An 18,492-nucleotide genomic window follows, 5' to 3' on the forward strand; every position below is an offset into this window, starting at 1 on the left:
CAAAAGATACTGATGAGCAGCATATAGTGGAGGGGTAGAATGCCTGCTTTGTCTGTGTACACATGCTCCACCAGGGGAAAAGAGAAAGAGGATATAAGGGAAGAGAGCGGCCAAAGTCTTGTCACAAGATTGTGTTGCTTCACAGTCATTGTTGATCGGGAGGAGGAAGGAAAGATGAAAGAGAGTGAGTAGAGAGAGCGTCAGTTGACTGAAATGGTACAATCAATGCTTTTGGTTTAGCACACACTTTGCTACTAAAATAGTTTTGACTAATGCTTCTTTTCCTAGACTAGCCACAGTGATGGAACATTTCTGTAGGGCAAATGTAACAACAAGGGAACAGGAACACTTCACTGAATGTCCGACTGCCCTTATGTGATGTATTAAAAAAAACTACCTCTAACCTCTGAGTTTTGTTCAAGGGCAAAAGAACAAGAAGAGATACATTACATAAATCAAATACACAAATGGCCCTATTTTCACAACACTTGTCCTTGTTCAGGTTCAGTGTTAATTTTGTTGACTATGACTAAGAATAAAAGAGTAAAAGAGTAAGACTATAAGACTAAAGCATTTCAGATGACTAAATAGGACCAAAATCTGAATTTTCTGTCAAAATGAACACTATTCAGGTCTTAACTTGCACTGTGTGGGGTGTGTTCAGTGCAATGTTGCTATTTACACGCCACAAGAAATGGGCACTAGACGTCCCTGAATTAGTCCTGGGTGTGTCATGGGCGTTACATTAATAAAACCCGTGTCCGGTGACATCACCTTTAAGAACAGGTTGCGGCCTGTGTTGAGACAGTGCCATTGTGGTGAGATCAAAAGAGTACATTGCTTTCATAGCAACAAAGCGAATGTCCTGCATGAAGTGAAGCATGCCAGTTTAAAATCTACAAATTTGTTATAATAATGTCAGGAGACATTGGGTTATCTGTTATCTTGTAGTGTGAGCAGGGCATCGATCCCTCCCCTGAAGAAGTACGCAAGGATGAGGTGCTCAATTACATGTTATACAGATGGCAACGGATCGTATTGTATCGTATCGTACTGTTATTACTACACTAATGTTTTATAAATTTCCTTCCACAGAACATGAAACATAAAAATCATCATCAATCATGTTTTAGCAGACTAGGCGGTAAACAGGAAGTGATCATGCATCGTCACACACACACACACACACACACACACACACACACACACACACACACACACACACCAACATAAGATCATAACATCCGGTCTGGGTTTTTGGCTCTTCAAAATAGTTGAACGGGGGAGTGATTTTTTTATTAATAAATGCTGGCGGACTAGGTGTTAATTGTCATTGGTCGATGTCGACCGCGCCGTTTGTATTATCTGTGGTGTTTCCATTGTCAGTAAGGTGACTGCAATTACTTATAAATGTATTATTTATGGAGCAAGTGAAGAAAATGTTTGAGTGTGTATTGTTCTTACTTGTTGTTGTGGCTGCTACACCAACGCACCTGTCGCTTAGTCTTTAATCGGGTGTTCAAGAGACCTGTAAAATAAAATATGCTTAGTAATTGAACTGCTTGACATTGTCCCATACAGTAGATCCACCAAAGCACAACGAGAAGGCTACAATTTATTCATAAAAACACCACAAACACGTAGGTATTAGTGTACTGTATAGGATCTGAAAAATTGGTATGTCGGACTATTGGTTGTCGGACTATTGGTATGTCGGTATAGCGGGCCAGAATGAATGCATGAATGACCATGTATTTCAGAGGTTTTAAGCAATTTTTTGTATCTCTCTCTCCACTTTAATCAATTGGGACACTTTCACTCTAGACTCTACTGCAGTGATACTCAAACTCCAGCAATTTTGACTGGCCCGCCAATCAAATGTCCTCAATTTCATGTATCCAACAAGCTTTAAACTGAGCAGATTGGACCTTGCGTTCCAGAGATAATGACCAAAATGGTGACGATCCGTTTGGAGCCACCGTCATTTTAAGACTCAAGAGCAACCTAGAACCTGTCACTCAAACTTCACACCCACGCCCATTTACACACATCTCCGTTGCGTTGACTCGACCACTGAGAAACGATCGCGCACCCACGGCAAGCGACGCACAGAGCACCGTGTTATGAGTGTGTGGAGCACGAGAGAAGGAGTGTTGAGGAGTCACGCTGCAGAACGGCGTTGCATGTTGTGTTTAGTTATAGCTTCAGTATTAGCTCTAGTGTTGTGTGTTCGCCAGGAGGATCGGCTGCTTTCATTCCAATGTCCTCCTGAACAACTTGTTCTCCTGAAGGACAGTGTTGGTTCAGAACAAGCGCAACACACTTTGTGCACCACACACCAGTACTGTCTGTGTGTGTGTGTGTGTGTGTGTGTGTGTGTGTGTGTGTGTGTGTGTGTGTGTGTGTGTGTGTTTCTACTGAGCAAACGTCAAAATCCGGACAGGGTGGGAGTGGAGTGGAATGGTATTCTGCTGCTGAGTTTGTACGGGTTTATGTGAGCGTTCATCCACCCTTTGTAGCGTTTGATTATTTTTATTTAATACTTTATTATTGTCAGGCCTCGCCCTGACTGGCATCCCAGCAACCAATTAAAAAAGGTACCATTTCAAACCGCTACATATTGATAACAAAATTAAATTGCCAATTTTCGTTCTTTTGGGGCAGGATGGATTTGACAACTTTAGATTAAAATATAATGTATTTTATTTTATTTAGCAATATATTTTTAACCATTTATTTTCCCAAGTTTATTTAATGGAAAAGCCATGTGTGTTGAATGTGGGCCAAGTCATAAATTACATTGTGAAGCAATTGAAACAGACAGACAGACAGACAGACAGACAGACAGACAGACAGACAGACACTCAGACAGACAGACAGACAGACAGAGACAGGCAGGCAGACACACACACACACACAGGCAGGCAGACAATAGTTTGTTTTATGGAAAGTTGTTTGTGTTGAATGTGCTAATTGCACAGAATTGTTTAAACAAAAGAAAATGGCCAAGCCATAAAATTGCACATTGCACTTATCTTTTCATACGTTAGGTGGAAATAAAGCAAAAAAATGTATCATAAATGTTGTACTTTTATCGGCCCCTTGCCATTTTCATAATGTGGCCCACAGGTTCAGCTATTTGAGTATCCCTGCTCTACTGTATCAGACCACTGACAATGTCCTCTCTGTAAACTGTGTTTTTTCAGACCAAATTGAGCAGTGATCAGTTACGGTACACCCTCTGCTGATCAGGGCAGCCAAACACAGCGTAGCACAGCCAAAAGCATGTGTTTGACAAAAATATGTTTGAAACAAACTAATGTTTTATTTGGGAATAATATTTGTTATTACATTTGAGACAGGCACAACTGAAGCAGCCTAGTTCCTTGCCAGCTGTCTTAGGACCTGTGGTGTAATTGAACAAAAGTAGATCTAATGTTTGAGAACCCCTGATCTACTAGCTGGCATCTCCCTTAGAGTTAGGGTGAGAAGTTCAGTCACACGAGAGAGACTCTGAGTAGAACCGCTGCTCCTTTGCCTGGAAAGGAGCCAGCTTAGGTGGTTCGGGCATCTGGTTAGGATGCCTCTCGGGCGTCTCCCTAGGGAGGTCCTCGACGCACGTCCCACTGGGAGGAGACCCCAGGGCAGACCAAGGCGCAGTTGGAGGAAACACATCGACTCACTGGCCTTGGAGCGTCTCGGGGTCCCCCAGGAGGAAGTCAGTGGTGTTGCTCTGGAGAGGGAGGTCTGGAGCGCTCTGGTGGAGCTGTTGCCCCCGCGACCCGACTACGGTTGAAGATGGATGGATGGATGGATGATCTACTAGCTCACAACTCATTGCAGCGCAAAGTGCTGTGAGCTGGTAGATCGGCTATTTTAATTGCGGGACACAGGCACGCAAATAACAGGATTCATAATATACACACTACAGTGGGCTAAATGATGACATTGGACCAAGGAGGAGTCTCAAGTCCTCTAGAGTCATTAACAAATAATGTTCGAGGAAATAACATACAACAGTTTGTCTTCTGTTTTGTTTTGATTATTGATGTGAATTTTGATGTGAAAATGAAATTGTACAGTGATGTATCTCGACAACGCTGCATCGAACGATTGCATCAGACTGAGCTTTGAGACAGCGAGAAACAACTCAACTCAACAACTACAGCCCTATTTCTATTCTAAGCTCCATCTCGAAAGTGATGGAAAAAATAGTCTATGAACAGGTTGAAAAGTATCTTGCCCAGGGCTCGACAGTGCGACTAGGTACTCGCATTTGCGACTAAAAATATCACTGTGCGAGTTGTAAAATTAAATTTGTAGCACAGGTGCGACTACAGGATTTGACCATTCAATCGTGATAAAGACAAGTCTCTGTCTACAGCAAGTGCACAGTCTATAGTCGCGGTTCTATACCTACATTTATATTTCTGAACGGCGGTGTCGTTCGCCAAAAAGAGCAGAGCTACAAGCTAACAACGCGTCGCGGCTCAATGCGGTTTTCATTTGAAGATCTGTCCCTTTGCTCCCACCGCCCCGCCCCTCCCTGTGTTGCTGATCAGTTCTCTTCTCTTCCCTGTCAGCAGCGGAGCGAACGCAACAGGATAGCATGTATTGATAGCACAGAAGACAGAAGGAGTTGCTAGGACCCCGACACGTTGAATACTAAAGTTATTTAGAAAGTTTGTAATGTTAAAACATCACTTGATATAACTTTTAACCAAACGTGGGTGCGCACGCACATGGAGTGGACGGATTGATGTATACCGGTATACCAAAACAACCCTTGCTAAGCACCTCTCTAAAAGCGTGTGCGCAGCAGCGCAATACGAATGACCAACCTGGCTGGATATATTAGTCAGTGGCTTGCTCAGGACCAGGTCCCCCTCTCCATAACTCTAAATGCAACGCATTAGACTAGCTATGGACCAGAGCTAGTCGGTGGCCTCACTGGCCTGCATAACGAGCAACGTAAAAAGCCTATATGTCGGATTTTCTGTCTGAACTGAAGCAGTCAAAGCCAAGGAGAATGTTACATTACTAATTCACCATCGAGTAGCCTCTACACTAAATGTCACACTTGATAGAACAGCAAGATAAAAACGGATAGTCTGTCCATCCATTCATAAAATGAATTGACTATCTATCTATCTATATATCTGCATACCAAACTAATAGTCTATCAGTATAAAAACAAATTGATTATATAGATTATATAAAAAAATATGATATCCAGATGATCCAGATCAATATTGTGATAATTTCTGAAAAGATATTGTGATATAATATTTTGTCATATTGCCTGCCCCTACCTCATATCACTTTATTAAAGAAAAATCACACCTGTGTGAAGTGAGGGGCACTCTTATCATCATACATCATGTTTTAATTTACGTCATATTTAGCAGAATTTTGACCTAATTTCTCCGTTCATTGTCAATGGCAAATATTGAGACGTGTGGGGACTAAAGCTGTATATAGGAGGGGCTAGCGCCCCTCAAAAACACATTATTTGATAACTTTTCATCGTGCTCCTAAAATAATTTGTGTGCTACTAGATTTTTCAACTTAGGCGCACACGTGCTACTTGGAAAAATGCTAAGCGTCGAGCCCTGATCTTGCCACTAATAAATGATGTACGAGTTCCAATCTGGTTTCAGAACATCCCACTCCACTGACACATGCCTCCTCTATTTGAGCTGGCAATGCTGGATGCTGGCAAATACTGCGGCATGGTCATGCTGGACCTCCAAAAGGCTTTTGACACCGTGAACCAGTCCATACTGGTTAACAAGCTAAAAGCTATTGGTTTTGATAGCACATTAGTGAGCTGGATGCAATCCTACCTGGAGGGGAGAGAACAGATGGTGGAGGTGAACGGAACTTTGGAGCAACACAGTTTTTTACTTTGAATGTAGTGGCAAACTTCCTCTTCTTTAAGTTTGCACACTTAAATGTAGCAGTCTATGGCTAGGGCAAAGCTTGACGCACAAAAGGAGTTCACAGTATTGTACAAAAAAGAGGTTCTTTACTTGATCAAAAAACAATACAAAGACGTATTTCCTTTCTGTGTATGTATGTGTGGTCAAAAACTGTGTTGCTCCAAAGCTGCTTCACTTCACACTGCCAGCAAGTGGCCAGCACTATGGCTTCTTGTTTAGAGTGGGTGACAATATTATCACACGAAAAGATGAAATTACCTACCTAGGTTCCATCTTGGAGGCTAATCTTTCCGGTGATAAAATGGCCACCAACGTAATCAAAAAGGTCAATCAAAGAACAAGATTCCTTAAGTTTACAGGATCTCCTCACTGGTCAACAAAAACACCTTGAAGACCTTAACAGGAGCCCTCGTACAAGGTTTCTTTGACTATGCATGCACCTCTTGGTACCACAGCACATCAAAAGGCCCTTAAAACAAAGCTCCAGACCTCCCAAAACATCTGGTCAGGCTCCTAATTGGCCTCACCCCCCGAACCAACCTCACCCCTGCCCACTTTGACAGGCTGGGTCAACGACAGAGTACAGCATCTTGCAATGGGTCTGGTCCACAAGATTCGATACACCACCAAGATACCCATGTACCTGTCTAAATACTTCCTTAATGTTAACAAAGTCCACACCCACAACACCAGAGCGAGTGCAACAAACCATGTACAACCCAGATTCGGCACAAACAAGGGACTAAATTATTTTCGCTCCTATGCCACCAAAATGTGGAACGCCCTACCAACAGTCATTAAGACATGTGAATCCCTTGACTCCTTCAAAACCGCTCAAAAAGGGCACCTACGGACGGCTGCAATTCGAAACTGGCCCCCGTAAAATCGGAATCCCCCCCCCCTTTGTTTTCCCCCCTCACTGTATATGTTGCTTTTCCCTTTTTACCTCCCTTATGATGAATTCCTGTTCTGTTCTTTGACTATTTAGAAGTGTCTATTTGTAAGTCTCTAAATGTTTTGATGAATTGAAAAGGGTAGACCCTCTAGTAAACAAGTGTAATGCTTTATTGGGTCGTCCATTCACAGTTAACAGTCTTTTGTATTGAGTTGTGCTTGAAATGTACTGTAATTCTGCAAACTGTTAATAAATATTTCAATAAAAAAAACAGTATGTCAGGGTGCCGGCCCGATTCCGGCGAGCCACCCCGTCCGTGTCTGCATTTCCAGTTTCCACCCCGCCCCAAAGTTATTAGTAGAGTTCTCAACAGGCCCGAAAATTAAGGCCCGGCCCTACCTGGGCCCTCATCAAACCCTGTACACTCAAGACACTGCCCCCGCTGCCACCCTTAGATCTCCATATATGGCGCTGACCTGTTCTGACATTCCATATGTTGATCTGACCTCATCAAACCCTGTACACTCAAGACACGCTCCATATATGGCCAGACCTCATCAAACCCTGTACACTCAAGCCAAGCCCCCATGCTAATGTGCCAGCGCTTGCCCAGCAGTCTGCCATCACCCAGGTGGAATGCGCGCACGCGGAGTCTTACTGGTTATAGTATGTGAGACAAACTGGAAAATATAAATCAATGTAAATAGTTTTTGTAGGAGATCTGTAGTAGCACTAGCACAATTTGAAATTTGCACCATATGGCCAGAAAAAATATGAAATCTGTGTGTTTGACTAGGCCGGGTTTGACTGGATTGCTGAATTCCTACAATGACCATAATGCTTTGGTGTACTGCTCCTCCTTGTGGACAGGGGAGGCTGTCTTACTGAGACAACATTTAGTCCAGGAAGGAAGTTCCAGGAAGGAAAACATACCACCACCACCAGGAAAGTGTTTCTTGTGTCCTAAACATCATTAAAATAAAATATAGTTGCAAAAGGGGTGAAGTGGCCCTTCGATGCTCTTCAGACTAGCAGTCTTTGCCAATGTATTGTATTGAATATGTAATCAAAACATTTTGTTTATTTGTATTTATTTGCTTGCTTTTTATGTTAGCTGTTATGTTATTTAGTAGATGTCTTTAATAAAAACATGAATTGAAAACATGGGTAAACTGTCAAAATTGGTAGTGGATCCAGTAAGACTCACAGATTTTCAACACAGATCATGCCACATGTACCACATGCCACCAGTACAGTTTACAGTTAGACTGTTAAATTATTTAATGGTACTCTATGGAAGACAATTTTCATGTATTCCATCCATCTTCAACGGCTTATCTAGAGTCGGGTTGCGGGGGAAACCGCTCCAACAGAGATCTCTAGACTTCCTTTCCCAAGCAACATCACACACTTCCCCCTGGGGATCACAATGCATTCCAAGGCCATTGTGGAGATATAATCCCCCCGCATCTGATCTTTGGTCTGCCAGTGGGACGTGCACCAAGGACCTCCCTAGGGAAGTTCAGGAGGCATCCGTACTATTCCTTTTTTCATTCAAACCTTTATTTATTCAAAGACATTGAGGTTTCATTCATTTGCAGCGTTGTCGAGATACATCACAGTACAATTTCATTTTCACATCAAAATTCACATCAATGATCAAATCAAAACAAAACAGAAGCTTTCCCATATTGTGTGATACAACATAAGTTTAAAAGCAGTAGGTCTGCAAACAAAGATTTAAATTGTCTGTATATTGTGGGAGAACAGATCTTTAATTTAGCTGTAGGTCATTCCAAGTGGTTGAGGGCAGGCACTAGTAAAACAAGTCTTCTAGATGCCCGAACCAATTTGGATGGAGGGCTCGTCTGAGGACGACTTAGAGAGAGACCTTATTATAAATCTACTGAATTCTGCAGCATTGATTATACAAGGTCGACATACAAGGCTAGTACTGTACATGGATGTATGCCTTAATCATATTTTGCCACCCTGAAAATAGCTACAGTACTAGTGTCAGGTCACATTCTCACCAGAGAGCTTTGCTGCGATTAAAACGAATCCTGCTGCGTATTTTCAGAAAGTGTGCTTCGTTTGGCAGGTGTGAAGGCTCATTCGAATCCTAATGCGCAGCAAAGAACTGCATTTTACTCCGCCCAAAAACGGGGGTTTCGCTTCGCTTCCAATCGCACTTATTAAGATTCGGTGCAGGTGTGAATGCAATCCGCAGTAAATAAAGGAAATTAAGCAAACAATGTGGCGGGTGAGGAGCTGAACACAGTTGGAGACGGAGAAGGCATATTTTACACAGTGCAAAGATGTCCCGTTACCATGGATAGACGTGGTAGAATGAGGCGACTGAACTGAAGCCCTGATCGAAATGAGGACGAGTACATTAATCAATTGCTTAAGAAAACACTGCAGTGCAGTGTAATAGTATTATAGCCTACAGAATATTCTGTCTGTCTGTGCATCACTGTGCTGTCACTGTGTGGGGACTAGTGGGGAGTAGGAACTTTCATCTCAATAAACGTGTAAACATTTTGCGCTGCTGTCTGTTATATCAGTACGCTCAGCGCTGTGCCTCCATGCCCAAAAGAACATTGTGTGGCTGCGTGCGTATAGTGAGAGAGAGAGAGGGGGGGGTCCAGTCCCAGACGGCATGACACATGCACGTTATGAGTATAATTTTATCACCATAGATTTCACTGTGTAGGCTAGTTTATGAATGGAACACATTGATAAAAGGTCCCCCCCCTGCTGCGTTTCCAATTGCTGCGGATGACAGTGTGAAGGCAAACCGCAGCAAATTAAGAATCCCAAATTCTCCGCCCATACGCATTGAGTCTACCGAAGTATTAGGTGAGAACGTGACCTCACACATGAACACAAAACTGCGGGCTCAATGTATTACTGTAACAGTAGGTAGATTACTGTATCTGCTAAAATAAGCATTGTATTAGCTACAAGTACAACATCCTTTTAAATTAGGTGGCTGAGCACCGCCATCTTTGTTGACATGGCAGCAAGTATCTGTCATCTACTCATCTTGCACTGTCAGTTGGCAGTTGAAACGCAGGTGAAGTTTCTGTGAACGCATAACACAGGGATTTATTTAGCTGTCAGGCTAGCACAGCATTGAAGCAGCCTTAAAAAGGAAGGGCTTGGGCAGAACAGTTCTTCCCTCAGGCAGACAGGCTACTCAACTCCCTACCATCCCTCCCCCACATCCTCAACACAAGGCCTAATCTCCCAAAGGCCTGCCTCATCCTTGTTTAATGTTTACTGACCCTGTGTTTCCTGGAATACCTAGCATACATTCATGGTGAATATACTCTACATTCCAAAAATGCTATCCATTTTGGATACAATGAAGTCGATCGGAAAATAAATTCCAAATTATAATGAAATGGCAGTGATAAATACGCATAGTACTCGTGCAGTACATACCTCCAACCAGGGGTGAAAGTGGGCCGGGAGCTCCAAACTTTCCTATGCACTTGTGCAAATGGCAAATAAAGTTTATTCTATCCTCATACCGTATTCTATTTCCTTGTCGTCATACTGTCAACAAAGTGGGTGCACTTTAATAAATCAAATTTCCCAACAGAAAACTGGAATGTATGTAAAAAAAACAAAAAGAAAAAATGCAAAACACATGCAATGAAGCATGGTTAATCATTTGATGATGTGCATACCCGCGGAATACTGGCTCATCATTTATCTCAAGTATTTTTTAAAGCTTAGTCAAGAGTTAAATCCAACCTAAAGCCTCAGTTTTCGTAAACATCAAAGGCTGGGTTTCCCAAAGGACATCATGCGTAGGGAGTGGGCGTGTGGTTCTTCTCAACAACACCCCCTTCACTGTGAATATAGATATTCTGTGCATAGATCTGCCACACAATGGTAGGCCTGAGGCCTGGTATGGTAGGCCTCAGGCCTGGTATGGTAGGCCTCAGGCCTGCTTTTTCATATACGTAGGCCTACATTTACCTTGCCGACATCACTTCACCTCTGAAAATGTATTTAACCCATTCTGACCTAAGATCAGATTCATACAAGGTTTCCACTGGACACACACTGGTCTGATTAACCCATTCTGACCTGAGATCAGATTCTAAAAATGTCAGTCGTTCTTCGATTTTTCAAAAATAGCAGACCTACAAGCTCCTTGTAGATCTGCTATTTTTCAATAGCTAAAGCACGACATGACGCTAACACCAAAATGGGTGCCCGCCCAAAATGGGTTAATAATATTTGGACTGCTGGACAGCTGACAGTAGGCTCTCTTCACTCTTTTTTTATTTTTTTTATTCAATTCAATTTCTTTGATGCTGAAGTAGGCCTAAACATGTTTATTTTCAACGTTTTTATATTTAAATGAGATGAAGAAAGTCACCACTCAGACCACACATTTATCTGCAAATGGTTTTACTACTGCCACATGTCGACAGGTGTGTGTAGGCTAAAGAGGCTTTAGGGAAACAGGTTTGTTTATGTATTCATGCAGGAGGTCTTACAGTACGTGCGCAATGAGGACAGGTGTGCTTTAGTCTAGGTTGTCTAATTCTATGTTGTTGTGTTTGATAGTGTTTCCCAAAAAAGGACATAATGTCTGATTTGCTGCCAATTAGGCCCCACACAGGCTTCTGTTTGCGGCCTAGAGGACTTTGGGAATACCAGCCAATGTCATTTAAAAGTGAATATTAAGGTAATACTGAATGAAAGTGCAATAAAACCTTTGTTTTTAAAACCCATTGCAGCCCTAACACATAGTAGACACAGATTAACTACCACATTCCCTCAAGAGGGATGTAGATTTAGACAGATGCAATAATTGTCGAGCAGATGCCATCCATCACTGCTACAGTTCCCTCGACACAGCGGCACTCATAAGACACACCACTTCAAAAGAACAAATGCAAATCAAGTTGGCTAAAGCCAACCAGGGCAGCCTTCAAAATGTATTCTGTAGTTTTGTGGAGAGAGTTCGTCGTAAGTAAGACGGCATTTTTCTCTCTTTATTACTGTGATTAAGTAGGTTCATCTATATTCCTAGATAGAGATATTTCATCATCAAAATGCCACTCACTCTGTCTCCCTCTATGGTACCATTTCCCCACACTCCATGGCTGCAAACACACATAGCCTACACAGAGTTTGTTGTACTGCGCTTAGAATTCAGAGGTTGTTTTCAAAAAAACACACTCTCTGATAGTGATGACGATGGACTGTTGCTATGGTCACTTGTAACATAGCAACTAAGTGACTTGTTCAATATATTTTCAATAGCATGGCTGTAGGCCCCCCAACCAAGGCCTTGAGAGCAACCCCAAGGGCATAATACCCCCCCAGCAACCATGAATAAGTACGACTGTTGCGTTACACACACACACACACACACACACACACACACACACACACACACACACACACACACACACACACACACAGAGGTTGGTGACAGGAAAGTCTCATATTGATCTCACTTTGTACCCTATCACCAGCAGGGTTGGTTTTGCCGAATAGCGTACTGTTCGAAGCCAGAGGCTCAAGGCTGTCTCACAATAAAACACTATTTTACACCAAAAAACTGTTTTCACAACAAAAGAGATTCAGATATTTTGAGGCAAGTACTCAAGGCCAAATCTGTCCATGCGAACAGATTGAAAGGAAGCCATTTACTTTTCAGTGACTGCACGCATACGAACACATGGTGTGCGCGTGCGTGCATGCTTCAGAGGAAAAGTTATTGGTTAATTATTGTGCCATTTATTTCAGTCTGTGACAAACTTGTTATCCTTAAATTCACTGTGCATTAGATGGCACATGGTCTCATATGGCCTTGGCCTTATTGGCCTAGCACTGTTTGGAGCTTAACTGCTTTATTAAACAGAAGCTGTTCAAATATTGTGTTTCATTATCAGTTTGAGCCCAGGTGTGGTTTTCATTTTAGTCTGAAAATTATGAATTCATACACAGTAAAAATCTCAGTGTTCATTTAATACCAGATCCATCATGTCATGTGTGCAGTACACTTTTCAGAGGTAAATTAACTATGAGGATTTTGTAGGACAGGCTGCAGAAAACGGGGGAAAAACTGCTAATGTTGAAAAAGTAAGACTTTTGGCAGGGAGAAAGTATTATTATTTCTAAGTAACTAATAATATGTAATATATTACCGTTTTAGAGTAACTTTTCCAACACTGAAGTTACATGTTAGTGCACTGTGTTATACTCACAGGCACTGAGAGAAGGGACAATGAGAAGAGCAAAACAAATCAGTGGTGAGGATTTTCAGTGAATAAAAGTGTACATCTTCAATATGATTGGGTATTCACATCCACACAAGCAAAAATCTGCGGTAATAGCAAAGGCATGAATTCACAGAGGGAGACAGCTGAGAGAAACAGGAGAGGCTAGAGAGGAGTGATCACCTCAAAGCCCATTTGATTGCGGCAATCAACCCCCCTTCTCAATGTACTATAATTATGACACAAGCATGCCATGCACACATATTGACAAACATGCATGACATGCTACATACAACTTCCAGCGGATCAGCACAATTTAGACAGGAAATATGCCAATTAACACTCATTTACTGCCAGAATTGATTCAGTCTGTAGTCCCTTCCCTGCTCATGTAACAATGCTGTGGCTCTTCTCTCCTCTCCATCAGAGGGTGAAATAACATGATACCTCTGATCCCGTTAGAGCTCCAGCACATTGCATTAGGCTTTGAATCAGCCTCTGCAGTGTTCTCATCTCTCATTGCACCCTACCTTCATTTGCCTAACCTCAACCCACACAATGGGAACATGTTTTTTAGAGAACGCTCTTTTACAACTGTGTACTCGGCAAAAAGGTAGATAATGAACCGTCCTACAAGTACACAGGTTCACAACCTTTCAAGAGATTACTTTCCAAACCTTTAACATAACTTTAATTAAGTTTAAAGTTGAATGTGTAGCACTGTTGAAGGGTGCCATTTAAAAGCCCTGGAGCTTTTTGTCTTATCCTTTTAGTATAACTTTTGACTGTACTACACATACTTATTACTTGTTAATAAAGTACTCAATACATTGATCAATTGACTGAACAGAGGTGAATCAGGGGTCAACACTGGTGATTATTCAAATAGTATAGGTACCTTCTTCCATATGGTTTGGGAATGTCCAAATGGTTCCACATTTAGTATGGTTGCAGTTAAACTTTCATTACTTTTATGAGGTTAACATTACACCTTCTCCATCTTTATTTATTTTAAATTATGTATCCCAACTACTGGCACTTAATGGCAATTAATGGCACTCGCAAACGTGTCTTCTTTGCTGGTTTAACAGCGGCAAAGAAAGAAGTAGGTTGCACTTGCATTCGTTTGCAAGCTCCACACTTGATTTCTCTACAGCAGTTTTACAATTCCTCAAGTGACAGACAGGCACACACACAAAGTGATAAATGCAACACACACACACACTAAGTGACAAATGCAACCCACACACGAACCACACATGGTTAACTATGACACAGATACATTGCGACTCATATCAAGGATAGATAACTAGACAAGACAACAGTATACCGCACCAGATAGACAAATGACTACAGTTAAGAGAGGGAGAGAGAGACTTCAGTTAACAGAGGTGGGAACTGAACAGCACTTTCTAAATACCTGCCAACTGTACTGTACTGAGTAGTACAACAATGTGTAGTAGTACAACAATGTACAAACAGAGCAGCAAGATTTATGTTCTGACAGGAAAAGGACATCCATTGAAATACAACCACTATGAAAAAGAATAACGTTTTATTTGCCACTACTCATACAGTTACAGAGCCAGTGACGGACAAATGCAGTTCTTAAGGTCCGCAGAAATACTGTAAGTGAAGGTAAATTAACCTACAGCTGCACACGGTTTTGCACCTCTGTAGCTTACTACCAGAGAATGCCCTCTGTAGCTCAGAATCTGCTAGATATGCTGTCCATTCCAATGAGATGGACAGCATCTGAATCAAGTTAGAACATAGTAAAAAAAAATCACACCCGTACGAAGTGAGTGGTGCAACTCTGTGTGGGGGTCCCCGGGGGGTCCCCGGAGGTTCCCACAGGACCACGGCCAGGGTGCCGGCCCGGTTCCGGCGAGCCGCTCCACGTCCGAAACAGTAGAGAAATGAGAGTTACCATGTGGGGGTCCCCGGAACATCCAGACCCCCTAGGAATGTGCCCATGGGGCCGGTTCCGGTGAGCCGCCAACCCGGAATCATCATATCTACAGTTAATGTGCGTTTGTGTGTGTTAGGTTGCGCACAGGTGGTGGAAAACAACCATGCTGTTTTCGTGCTCAGACTGAGGCAGCCAGACACCCAGCCAGCCACACACACATAGCTCCGTAAGCATCAAAAACAAGCTTGTTTTAAAAGCAACAGCTGGCAGAAATTATCTGGAGTGGCTATGATTTTTTAACATTTTAACATTTGTTTGTTGTCTCCACCAGGCCGAAGGCATGGGGAGAGAGTATGTTTTGCACTCTGTGTGCGTGCGTGTGTGTGTCCGTCCGTCCATGGAAGATCATTTCCAGCACTGTTGGCCCGGTCGATGCCAAACTGTGCACACACACTCCCTGGATGCCAACACGAACCTCTGCTCCAACTTTTCCACAATGACCCGTTATAGTGCCACCATAAGGCCGATTTTAGCAACACACATTTCTTCATATTACCCCTACACATTAATTTTTGTCCAATAGCCACGGGTCTATACTATTGCGTAGACTCTGTAGAGTACTTCATGGGGGAATTAACTCACTTCTTTTGCTGTTTGTGGCCGACATGGCAGGGCAATGCGTATTGCTGCCTCTCCTTTTTTGGAGTGGTACTGCTTACAATAAGACAAGATGCCAGCCCAGTCAGAGACGTGAATTAAACCTTACTTGGAGATCCTGCTTTAATCAATTGAACCCCAGCATTCACATTCTGGGGGGAACATAGCAGATCAACAAGCTTGTATATAAGCCAAAGTAGCCCAGAACAAAAAGGAGTTGTTAAACGACGTACTCGACTTACTACGAGAGAGAAAAGTCGGCTTCTCCGTCCAGGAGAGCACGACGGGTGCATGGATCCCATCTGCTGACTGTAAGTTCAGTCAGTTGATGTTACTGTGTACTGGTTTGTCTTTCGCTGATTTGAATGAAAACACAGGCGTGCAATTATACTTTATATACAGATCCCGACAACAGTGTTGACCTCAACGAGGTGAAAGCAAACTAGCAAAGCTCAAATTAATATAAGAAGGTTTAAAGCAACCATGACAACTCTCATGTGTATCCCATTCCCCACACGTGGATAAAGAGAGAAAAGTAGGAGCTGTTTATAAGTGCATTGAGTGTCGCGCCTTAATATTCCATTCAGCCAAGACTGGTACATGCATCTGCTTCTGCTAAAACTCTGACGATTGTGTGTAAAAAACAAATGATCCGTTTGGTTGATTTTAAATGCATATATGCTGAGGAGACGAGAAGAGACGAGACTTTTTTTTCTCTCTCTCACCCTCTACTGCAGCGTGCAGCCTGCAGGGAGGCTCTCTCTCTCTGTCTGTCTGTGGCTCTCTCCCTCTCTCTCTTGTGCGCTTTAATCATAAACTGATAATTGGTCAATACGTTATATTATTTCTATATAGTCCACATGTATGTCTGCCTGGCTGGGTCGGGTCTCTTGGAATGTCGGAAATAATCGGATCTCTGTCGTAAAAAAATAATAAAAAAATAAAAAGACAGCCAACCGGAGACCAAACTATTAGTTTGTTAGGCCTTATCAGCATACATCATCTCATTCCGTCATTCCGGCTAATCACTTGAGGCGTCACGTCAACAAATTTCTGTCCATTTCTGTCCTCACTTTTTATCCTCAATACCAATACCATATTACAAATCAAAAGCCAATCAAATCGTCGCTATGGGGTACACACAAACACACAAAGCTGGGCATAGGAGGGGCTCAAAAAAATTCTGAAAGAAAAAGATTTTCTGAAGATTTTCTGAAAACTTAGGTTAGGATTTAGAGGCAGTTTATTAAATCAGCCTCCGTTCAGCTTCTGAGTGGGTTAAATAAACCTTTTTGTGCAAATGTTCATGGTTTAGACTAGAGAATATAGGATTTATTCACAAAAGACATTAATTTACACATCCCAGTCCAGACCTGGGAGAGAAAGTACGAGGTGAAATAATAATGATAGGAAAATCCTTAAGGCTTTCCTTTGCATCTAATATACTGTAATACACCAATATTACTGTTCCAATCAACATTTCCATTCCACCCATGACTTTTGTTCTGTTTTACACACCTTCTGGGTCCCATTATGAGCCACTATAAGAGTTTGAATTCAAATTGATTGTGTGTGTGTGTGTGTGTGTGTGTGTGTGTGTGTGTGTGTGTGTGTGTGTGTGTGTGTGTGTGTGTGTGTGTGTGTGTGTCACAAACAATGACAGAAAATAATTTCCTAATCTAACTCCATCTCAGTACTTTGATACAAAGGCGGCTGCCCCTTCAATCCAATGTTCTTTAGAAGTGAATGAATCAAAACATGGCCTACGATTCTTTTATCTAGTGTAGCTCTATCAAAAATCAAAGACCGTTATTCATTGTTTATAAAAACCTGAGAAAAAGGGACAATAGGTTGGCCATTCTCCATAGTTAACGACATTCAAAGATTTCTCTACACGCAATACATGACAATGTGGATGCTGAAATTGTCTGTCCAATCCTGCCCCTCTGTCTTTCTGTTTTCAATAGGGTCCAATGAAAATGAAAAGAAACTGGGATAGGGACAGGATAGAAACCGTATCTTTTGTCAAGCTTCTTTTAAGCACATGTAGGGTGGTGGTGTTAGTTACAAGATGTTCAAGGACTAATATTCTTTGTATATAATCTTATTTATTTATTCGCCGTAATAAAGTAAGTAAATTATTTCATAACTGTCAGTGTTTACAGCTGGGAAGCAGTCAGGGAATGGGTCCTTGGCGCTACAGTGTTGCCCGCCTACCTTAAGCTTGTCCGGTGAAACTCTTCGCAGTCAGGTGAAAAGCGGCTGGCAACTTCATGTGTATCAGAGGAGGCAGCTGGTTGTCTACACTCTCCCTAGGCAACATAGGACACAGCAGACCGCAGTGTAAATCGGAACTGGCAACAACTGTTGGGAGTAAATGAGAATATATTTTGTATTATTATTTTTGGCCTGCTGCTTCTGTTCTTCACTGTACACACAACATACAGGACTCACAGAGCAAGTTTAGGCACACAAAAAAAACTTCTCACTTCTCTAATCACAACCTTTGATTGACTGGTGATACATAATCGACACCAGGAAATAATGAGACTTTGCAAATTACAGATACGGTACATTTGAAAGACAGAAACATGTTCAAAATAATATATGGGATTTTACAGACATTGGAGCTGTGAGGGTTACGCACATATTGCAATGTATCAATCTGGCTATAACATCGTAACTTTGTCCTCTTGATGACATCATTCCACACAATTTGTCGGTGTGTCTAGTATCCAAATTACTGGTCTCTCTCTCTCTCATATATATATATATATATATATAATATATATGAAAGACAGTGCTGTCTTTCTTATCTAAATTATTCGGTCT

The 18,492-nt window shown here is 42.0% G+C and overlaps 1 protein-coding gene across 1 annotated transcript in view; it reads right to left on the bottom strand.

Moving 5' to 3' along the window:
• The window catches only part of gpat2 (glycerol-3-phosphate acyltransferase 2, mitochondrial), a 121,156-nt gene extending 103,256 nt beyond the window's left edge, over window positions 1–17,900 (bottom strand). Inside the window, exon 1 of the mRNA XM_080765222.1 lies at window positions 17,878–17,900. The gene's annotated coding sequence lies outside the window, so the exon portion shown is untranslated. The remainder of the gene's footprint in view (window positions 1–17,877) is intronic.
• Between the last annotated feature and the right edge of the window lie 592 nt (window positions 17,901–18,492).

Source organism: Protomyctophum bolini, assembly GCF_963924005.1.
Source record: "Protomyctophum bolini genome assembly, chromosome: 6".
NCBI lineage: Eukaryota > Metazoa > Chordata > Actinopteri > Myctophiformes > Myctophidae > Protomyctophum > Protomyctophum bolini.